Source organism: Notechis scutatus, chromosome 4 (assembly GCF_049901735.1).
Source record: "Notechis scutatus isolate UNSWTSFEM ecotype Mainland chromosome 4, rNotScu1.2, whole genome shotgun sequence".
NCBI classification, from domain to species: domain Eukaryota; kingdom Metazoa; phylum Chordata; class Lepidosauria; order Squamata; family Elapidae; genus Notechis; species Notechis scutatus.
Window position 1 is genome coordinate 166,638,850 of NC_142012.1, and position 9,474 is coordinate 166,648,323.

Genomic DNA, 9,474 nt, shown 5'->3' on the forward strand with positions numbered 1-9,474 from the left:
CAGGTGACGCAGCATAAGGAGATTGGTCTGTAATTTTCAACTAGGCTGGGGTCTCCCTTTTTGAAGATGGGGATGACCGTGGCTTGTGACCATAGGTTAGGCAAGGAGCTGGTCCTGAAAGATTTTTCAAAGATTATGCTTAGAGGTTCTGCTAAGGCAGTGGATAGCTTTCTTAAGAAGTAGGCACATATTCCATCCGGTCCAATAGATAGAGATGGTTTTAGATTGCGAAGTGCTTTTTCAACGTTGTCTTCTGTAAAATTGATATGTATTAGATCATTGTTGTTATCTGTGGTACGGCTAGGAAATACTGGGCATGATCCATTGCTGTTTACAAATACTGAGCCGAAGAATGTGTTAAAGATGTTGGCTTTAATGGTGTCGTCGTTGCAGTCTTTACCATTAGGTCCTATCAGGGGTGGGATGGACCTTGAGTCTTTTAGTTTGTTGTTTACAAACTTGTAAAAAGCTCGGGTGGAATTGGTGCTTAGAAGGTTTTCCTCTTGTTTAATGTGATAATTGGTGCATTCGGTCTTTATCTGGTGGCATAAATTTTTGTATCGGCTTTTGAAATTGGCAACGTGACCAGATTTGTTTTTCCGCCAGAGTGATCTCTTTTTGGATTGAAGTTTCTTTATTGTTATGGGTAATCTGTTTTTTTGTTTTGTTTTGGGAGATGTTGTTGGTACATATAGTTTGATGACTCTTTTGACTTCAAGTAAAAATATGTTGTAATGGTCTTCAACAGTATTGCATCCAGTGAATAGAGATTGCCAGTCAAGGGATGAGAGATCGTTGTCTATAAGATTGAAGCCGATACTCTGGCAGTCGGGATGGACCCCTCCAGATGGGACTCTAGGGGCTTTGAGGCCTCTGGAGGGGTCCATCCCGACTGCCAGAGTATCGGTGAGTTGTGGGAACATCCCAGGCGCCATCGGACATTTGAACCGAGGGACTTCCTTAGACTTCTGTTCCCTGGCATCGGCGATCAGCACCTCCAAGAACCACTACTGAAGGGTGAGAGGAACAGGACTGGGGGCTGGCCAGCTGTGAAGAAGGAAGACGCCTGCAGGCAAGTATTGCACTGGGAAAATAATCCCTCCCTATAAGCAGGGACGGAGGAGAGGACTGATCACCCTCTCTTAAAAGGTAAAGTGGGTGGAATTGTCAGACCTGATTGTGAAGAAAGACTACTGCAGTTCCCATTGGTGACTGTGAGTGTCCAGCACCGTGGGTCAGTAGAAAGCGAGTGGCACCCGCAGTTCCCATTGGAGACCGTGTGCATCCGGCTCCTTGGGTCGGGTGTGTGTGGATGTGACTCCTTGGTGTGTCCGGAGAAGGAGAGACCCCCTACTCTTCTCTTCAACCCTTTCCCTCAAACTGTCTTGTCTGGTTAAGAGGGTGGCTTATGGGTGGTAAGGAAAGCACTCCTGTCACTCCCTTGGAGGTTATGTTAAAACATTTCAAAGAGGCATACCAATCACAAGATTACGGGTATAAGTGGAGTAGATTAAAAATTATGAAAGTTTTGTGAGACAGAGTGGCCCACATTTGGGTTTGGGTGGCCCACTATAGGTCCATTTGACATCCCCACTGCAGTACAGGTACACCGCTTGGTCTTCCACCCTACTCTAGGACATCCAGATCAGGCACCATACATTGACGTGTGGCTGGACCTATTGAATCACCCCCCACCTTGGTTACGAGTACTAAAAATGCGTAGGTGTAAGGCTCTATTGTCACGAAAGGTTACACTGAAAACCCTGCGCAAAACTGCGCAGGTGTTACCCAGTTGTCCTGAGGAAGCGCCACACCCCCCCACCATATGTGCCACCAGGAGGGTTTGATGATGGAGGGGGAGATGAAGAATCATCAGGGGTCTCTGGGTTCATGGCTCAGCTGGACCAATGGTCCCCATATGTAAAGAAGACAGATCGATCAGCCCAGGCTGACCCTCCCCAGCGGGCATCCTCTACACCAGTGGAAAAATGGCCTGACCCTATTTCTACTGAGAGGCTCCGACAGTCTCTGAGTCTGGAATCAGGGGAGGGGACTTCATCTGGAACAGAGCCAGTTGCTGCCAGGACTCGAGCAAAAACAGAAAAAACCTCTTTAACAGCTCCTCTGAGGCAGGTAGATCAACTGGCCATTAACCCTAGGAACCCCTCTGAGTCAGTCACACTCTCATTATTCCAGCATGTACCTTTCACTTCCTCAGACCTGTTAAATTGGAAGTTACATTACGGCCCATTCAGCGAAAAACCCATGGAAGTGGCAGACTTAGTGAAGACAATAATGGATGCCCATAATCCCAATTGGCTAGATGTCCAACAACTCATGGGGACATTGTTCAGCCCCGAGGAAAGGGAGAAAATTAGGAATGCAATCAGTGAAATATTAAAACCTGATGTTGCACTGAATCATTCTTTAATTGATCTCATGGATGAGAAATACCCATCTAGTAACCCAGACTGGGATCTTTACACTGATGAAGGGAAAACACGATTGAGGGATTACCAGTCCCTTGTAGTCCGAGCCATTCGCCTTGCAGGAAAGCCTGTGATTAATATGTCAAAGCCAGCTTTAGTATTGCAGGAACCCACTGAGAGCCCAGAAGCATTTCACACCCGGCTGGTAGAGACATACCGTATGTACAACCCTATAGACCCCTCAGCCCCTGAGGACGCGCGTATGATGACTATGGCATTCATTTCCCAGAGTGCCCTGGACATACGACATAAATTGCAACGTCTTGAGGGTGCCCTGGGAAAGCCCATGAGCGAGCTGATGGAAGTGGCCCGCAAGGTATTTGCCAATAGGGACAAAGAAGAAAACAAAAAGAAAGACCAAAAATGCAACGGAAGGCCGAGTTACTCGCGGCAGCCATTGCAGGCCCTACAAGAGGGAAGGCCCATGTCCCACGAGGTGCAGGGCCAGGCCTACAGACTAGGGGCAACAGTCTGCAAAGGGGGAAGATGGGAAATAGGCCCTAATCAGTGTGCCTTCTGTAAAAGGCAAGGCCACTGGAAAGGGAGTGCCCTGAAAAGAACAATAGGGACAGGCCTGGAGACAGAATGGGCCCCCATGGAATCTCTCCTTTGTGGTGGAAGATGGCCATAGGAGGCCAGTGGAGAGAGGCCGGGGAAGACAGGAGGGGAGAAGGGGTCTAGGAAGACTTCCCCTTGTGGGCTTGGCTCAGGTTGAGGATTGGGAATGAAACCGACCGGGTTCAGAAAGCCTCCCAGAACCCATGGTCAGCCTGAAAGTGGGAGGCAAGCCTGTCACATTTTTGGTAGATACTGGAGCCACCCGATCTGTCCTAACTCAGCCTTTGGCCCAAGCCTCTCCGGAGACTATTAATATCCAAGGGGCAACGGGGAGTACATCCCAACGCCCCTTCTTAGAACCCCTTGAGTGTACAGTAAAGGGCCAAGCTATTACTCATCAGTTTGTCTACATGCCCGATTGCCCTATCCCATTATTAGGAAGAGACTTACTTTGTAAATTACGAGCACAAATATCCTTCAAAGAAGACGGCTCCATGCACCTGGGTTATGGCAAGTTGAATTTGTCTGTACCCTTAGAGGAATCCTGGCGGCTTATGGTCGCTAGAGATCTCAGCAACAGGAAAGAGGAAACGTGGAGACAGTTCCAAGTTCCTCATTTGTGGGCAGAAGATAACCCCCCCGGCTTTGTAGCTCATCATCCACCCATTCTGGTAGAGGGTTTAAAAATTCACCAACTCTCTTTGGGGCAGCTCTGGCCAGGGATCTAGAAGCATTGCACACCCCAGCCCCTGACGTGGTGTTGCAATATGTAGATGATCTCCTAGTGACAGGAATCAATGAGGAACTCTGCTGGGACAATACCAGAAACTTACTTTCCCTCTTGCAGAGTTTAGGATATAAAGCCTCTAGGAACAAAGCACAATTAGTTTTACAGAAGGTCAGGTATTTGGGTTATGACATTGCACAAGGGAAGAGGACACTAGGCCATGAGCGCAAGGAGGCTATCTGTCAACTTCCTAGGCCAACTAGCAGAAAAGAGGGGATTTCTGGGAGCGGCAGGGTTCTGTCGTATATGGATTCCCAACTTTAGCCTCATTGCACAACCTCTCTATGAGGCCACGAAAGGGGCCGATAAAGACCCACTTCAGTGGGCTGGTGGGCTGGTGAGGGGGAAGCCAGCTTCCTCTCACTCAAACAGGCCCTGTTGCAAGCTCCTAGTTTAGGCCTCCCAGATTTGGAAAAGCCATTCCAGCTATTTGTGGACACTAAACGGAATGTTGCAGTAGGCATCCTCACCCAGGTCATTGGCACTTGGCACCGCCCTGTGGCATACCTGTCTAAACAACTTGACAATGTTGCCAAGGGGTGGCCCACTTGTCTTAAGGCTGTGGCTGGGACAGCCCTCCTGACCCAAGAGGCCAGTAAATTATTACTACTTATTGGAAAGTGGAAACCTGCCCGGGTTCTCCACTTAAGGTTATCCTGAAAAGGGCGAAGAAGGATATCTCCCCTAGTGGTGACACACCGGAAGCTGTCCCTCTACCTACGGGAGGCGAAGAGGATTTGCTCTCCCCTAGTGGTGACACGACGGAAGCTGTCCCTCTACCTACGGGAGGCGAAGACCATCGGACCCCTGCTGGCGTTACTCTGGAAGCTGACGCCCATCACACGGGTCTCCCTTGGCGCCTGAGGTCTAGAGTTTCCCGTACCTAGTTCTAGGCTGTGGAAAAAGGGGGGAATAAAGGGAAATGGAAGCTAGTCAGAGGTTAAGGGAAACCGCGTGCATCCGCAGAGGGCTTATGCTGTCTGTCTGGATTGTGACCATTCTGCTAGTGCTAAGTGTTGCAATCAATTCACTATACCTATATTCAACACTGAGGCAGAAAAAGGTGGTAACAGAGGAGCCGCTGCTCCTAGATGATGTGCGAATATCAAGGGACTAAGTATTGGCAATGTATGAAAAATAACACGATAAGGTGCTACTATCTACGATCCCCATGGGTTTCGGTGAAACATACCCGACTACCCCGTAATTCTGCTTATCAGTTAGCATCGTACAAACATGACCCAGCGTGTGATGGCTGTGTTGATAAACAGGGGATATTGACAGCATATGTTGGGACTCCGCCGAATTGCACAATTTTCAATATTACCTCCAATTGTTTTTATATGTTACCCATGGAAAACGGCCAGGTGCAGAACACATTAGTGTTAAGGTGTGCTGGAAATTTTGGGGAGATGTGCTACACAGCAGCCCCTAGGGATAGCTCCACCGCTCTCTCTAAGGGACAGAAATGTGAGATGCACCCTGAGTGTAAGAATGGAAGGGGTGGCCTCAGATATACTAAAGGAACACCGGCAACCTGTACAGACTTTAGTCTACCCCAATGCATCTATGATACCTGGAGCCCCCTACAGGTTGTATCGGGAACAAATGCACCGGCATCTTCCAGTGGAAGCCTCTTTCAAATGATGTATGGGAAACCAGGGACTTGTGTGTTATAGGGATAGTGGAATCGTACCCACTCCTTCTTGGAGAAATCCTAGATACCACGCCCCCGCACCAAAGCCCAAATTTCCTAAGCCCCAGGGTGAAAGCGAGGCTAACAAGATCCCTCCTACATTAGATCGGGACCCCTTATGTCCCAACAATTGCACTGCATGCCTCAAAACGGTATTAAGGGGAAGGGAGATTCACACTACCTTGATATACCATACCCACTACACCTGCACGTTGGCTCCCACCCCCTGTTGTTTCAATGGGACCTGGTACTCGATTTGCCCACAAAGGAATGAATACTTTGATCCCAAGGTACAACCTGCCCAAACGTGGTTGGTGGTTAGGAGTCAGGGGGATAGCCACGGTCCAATTATTGCTCAAACTCGGATTCTGACACCTACTAGCCCGGCAACTTTTTTGTTTGATGTATGCAAGGTGTCCCAATGGCCCACCTCATGTGGAACGTCCTTGTCCTGGCATAGGAGGCACGGAATCTATTCTTGGAGTTAGCTTCCACTATAGCTCATACCTTTAATGTCACTAACGGTTACATATGTGGGGGAACTAAAATAGGGGATCAGTGGCCATGGGCAGCCCAGGAGTGGAACTATTCTATACCCTATAATCTTTCGGCTATGCCTCCACACCAGCCCCTCTCGAGATGGGAACTGTCCAACCCCATTGTTGCTCACTGGTGCCTGGCCAATACACAAGGGAAAGGTCCATCTGTTGGGGGACACTGAGTGTTTGGAAGTGCATGAGTGGAACCACTCCACAAAGGTCTGGCATTATTGGCCTAACAGGACCAACACCTACTGGGCAGATAAGTATTCCTTTGAAAACGCCTCTGAAGCCCCTCCAGGTGTACATTGGATATGTGGGGATGTGGCCTATAGCTCTCTACCCACTGACTGGAGAGGGACTTGCACCTTAGGGATTATTAATCCTTCTTTCTTTATGATGCCACTAGACATACCCCAGGCATTGAATGCTAATTTATGGCAGGGCAGAATATTGCAGGCTGCTAGGCCTTACCAAATTGGGGACTGGAGTGACGAGGACTGGCCCCCAGAGAGAATTGTCCAGTATTATAACCCAAGTATGTGGGCAGCGGACAGGTCTTGGGGATACCGTACCCCTATCTATATGCTCAACTGCATTATTAGGCTCCAGGCGGTGCTTGAGTTAATAGCTAATGAAACTGCGCAGTCTCTAGTTACCTTAGCGGAGCAACAAAGAAAGTTCAGGGATGCTATCTATCAGAATCGCTTGGCCTTAGACTATCTTTTGGCTGCTGAAGGTGGGGTCTGTGGGAAATTCAATTTTACCAACTGCTGTTTGGAATTTGATGATATAGGAGAAATCATTGAACAGCGCGCTCAGCGCATTATGACTCTTGCTCATGTCCCTGTTCAAAAATGGAAGGGTTTTGATTTTGGTGAGGTTTTTGGTTCTTGGTTCCCTAAGTTACCTGGCCTACAGGCCATTGTGGCACTTGTTGGGATGATTGCTGCCGGATATGTAATCTTGCCTTGTATTCTTCCTATCTTTGTGCGCACCATTTCCAGCAGCCTCTCACTTCTTGTCGAGAAGAAAACAAATGAAAAGGTAATGGCCTTATGGGCCCATGACCCCTCAGGAGTATATGAAGAACTTCGTCCTCTTTATCCCACTACTCAAAATTTGGATGAATGTGAAACTGCACACTAAATCTCTTGATGTGGGTGTAGTTTCAAAGGGGGGAATGAAACAGGACCAATTAAGGCATATAAAATATGGACATTATAGAAATCTAGGTCATAAGTTAGAACAAACCTACAGGTCAAATTTACTTCTGTATTTTGTCTGCTGCGAAAATAAGGAACTTATATTTTAAGGAAGTAAAGCTCTGCTTCTCTTGCAACTAAGGATGGGAATGGAAAATTACTGTTGGTGTAAGATAACAGAATAAGCAAGAAAAACATATCCTCTTTTTGTGTTCCTGCCGTAACACAGGATATTGCATTTATCTGTCCTAAGATGCGTGTATAATCAGTTGACCGTAATTTGTGAAAGTGTTAAAGGTAAACGCCCAGACCTATGATGAGGTCATTCTGGGTATAAAGAAACCACCCCAGATGCAGCTGGGGGTTCAGAATCTGTCATGCTAATGCTCTGAACGTGTTGCGCAATAAACCTGATTTCCTCCACCTTTTCCGTGGTCTTGAGTCCTGTCTCTGACATATGACTTGCTGCTTCAAGATCATAGTTGCCTTTTTGGAAGTTATAATTGGGGATTACATCATTGTGATTATTTTTGTGTGGGCGTATGTTGAGACAAAAGTCAATCATATTGTGGTCACTGCTGGAAAAGGGTTCTTTAGTTTGTATTCCATAAATTAAATTCAAACTATTGCAGAAGATGAGATTGAGGCAGTTGTTTAGTCTAGTGTTGTTGGTTACTAGTTGTTCCAATCCCAGCATTGTTCTTATAGCCAAAGGTCTTCAAACTTAGCAACTTTAAGACTTGTGGACTTCAACTCCCAGAATTCCTGAGCTAACATGACTGGAGGAGGAATTCTGGGAGTTGAAGTCCACCAGTCTTAAAGCTGTCAAATTTGAAGACCCCTGTATCTATCACCTATCACCTATCTATTTATCATCTCTCTCTCTCTCTCTCTCTTCTCTCTTCTCTCTCTGTACCTACATACCTATATACCTATCTATCTATCACTGTATCTAGTTATGTATGTATGTATCATCTATCTATCACCTATCACAAGGGTCTTCAAACTTGGCAAGTTTAAGACTTGTGGACTTCCAACTCCCAGAATTCCTGAGCTAACATGACTGGAGGAGGAATTCTGGGAGTTGAAGTCCACAAGTCTTCAAGCTGTCAAGTTTGAAGACTCCTGTTATAGGCCATTGCAAGAATGGATGCTGAGGAAATGTAATACAGTGGGGAAAAAAGAAATTTAATTGACATTTCATGTTAATCTACCATAGCTGTAGAAAAAAGTGGGCCTTAAAACAGGTTTAGCTAGATATTTGACTGGTTTTGATCCATTTTCAGATAAAGATACTTTTTAAAAAATTATAGATTTTTAATCTATAGATTTCTAGATCGTGATTTTAGATTTCAAAGGAGGTGATGGTATGGAGAGCAAAGGGATTGATTGAATAATTGAAAAGTAATTACATTAACCTTCTAAATAAACAGAATAGAATAGAATAGAATAAATAGAATAGAATAGAATAGAATAGAATAGAATAGAATAGAATAGAATAGAATAGAATAGAATAGAATAGAATAGAATGAAATAGGAATAGGAATAGGAATAGAATAGACTACAGAATAGACTACAGAATAGACTACAGAATAGAATAGAATAGAATAGAATAGAAATGAATGGAATGGAATAGTATAATATAGAATAGAATAGAATAGAATAGAATAGAATAGAATAGAATAGAATAGAATAGAATAGAATAGAATAGAATAGAATTCTCTTATTGGCCAAGTGTGCTTGGACACACAAGGAATTTATCTTTGGTTCATAAGCTCTCAGTGTACATAAAAGCTGTAAGTGATAAATCATGATCATAGTCATCATAAAAATACATTCATCATAAATCATAAGATACAACACAGTGATAGAATCAACATAAACCATACTAGGAAATGAAATAAAACAATATAAATTGTAAAGATACAAGCAACAAAGTTATAGTTATAAGTAGAAAAGGGGATAGGTAATAGGAAAGATGAGAAGAATAATATTAATAGCAATAGCACTTAGACTTATATACCACTTTACAGTGCTTTCCAGCCCTCTCTGAGTGGTTTACAGAGTCAGCCTGTCGCTCCCAACAATTTGGGTCCTCATTTTACTCACCTCGGAAGGATGGAAAGCTGAGTCAACCTTGAGCCTGGTGGGATTTGGTCTGCCAAATTGCAATGGGAGTAGCTTGCAGTACTGCCCTCTA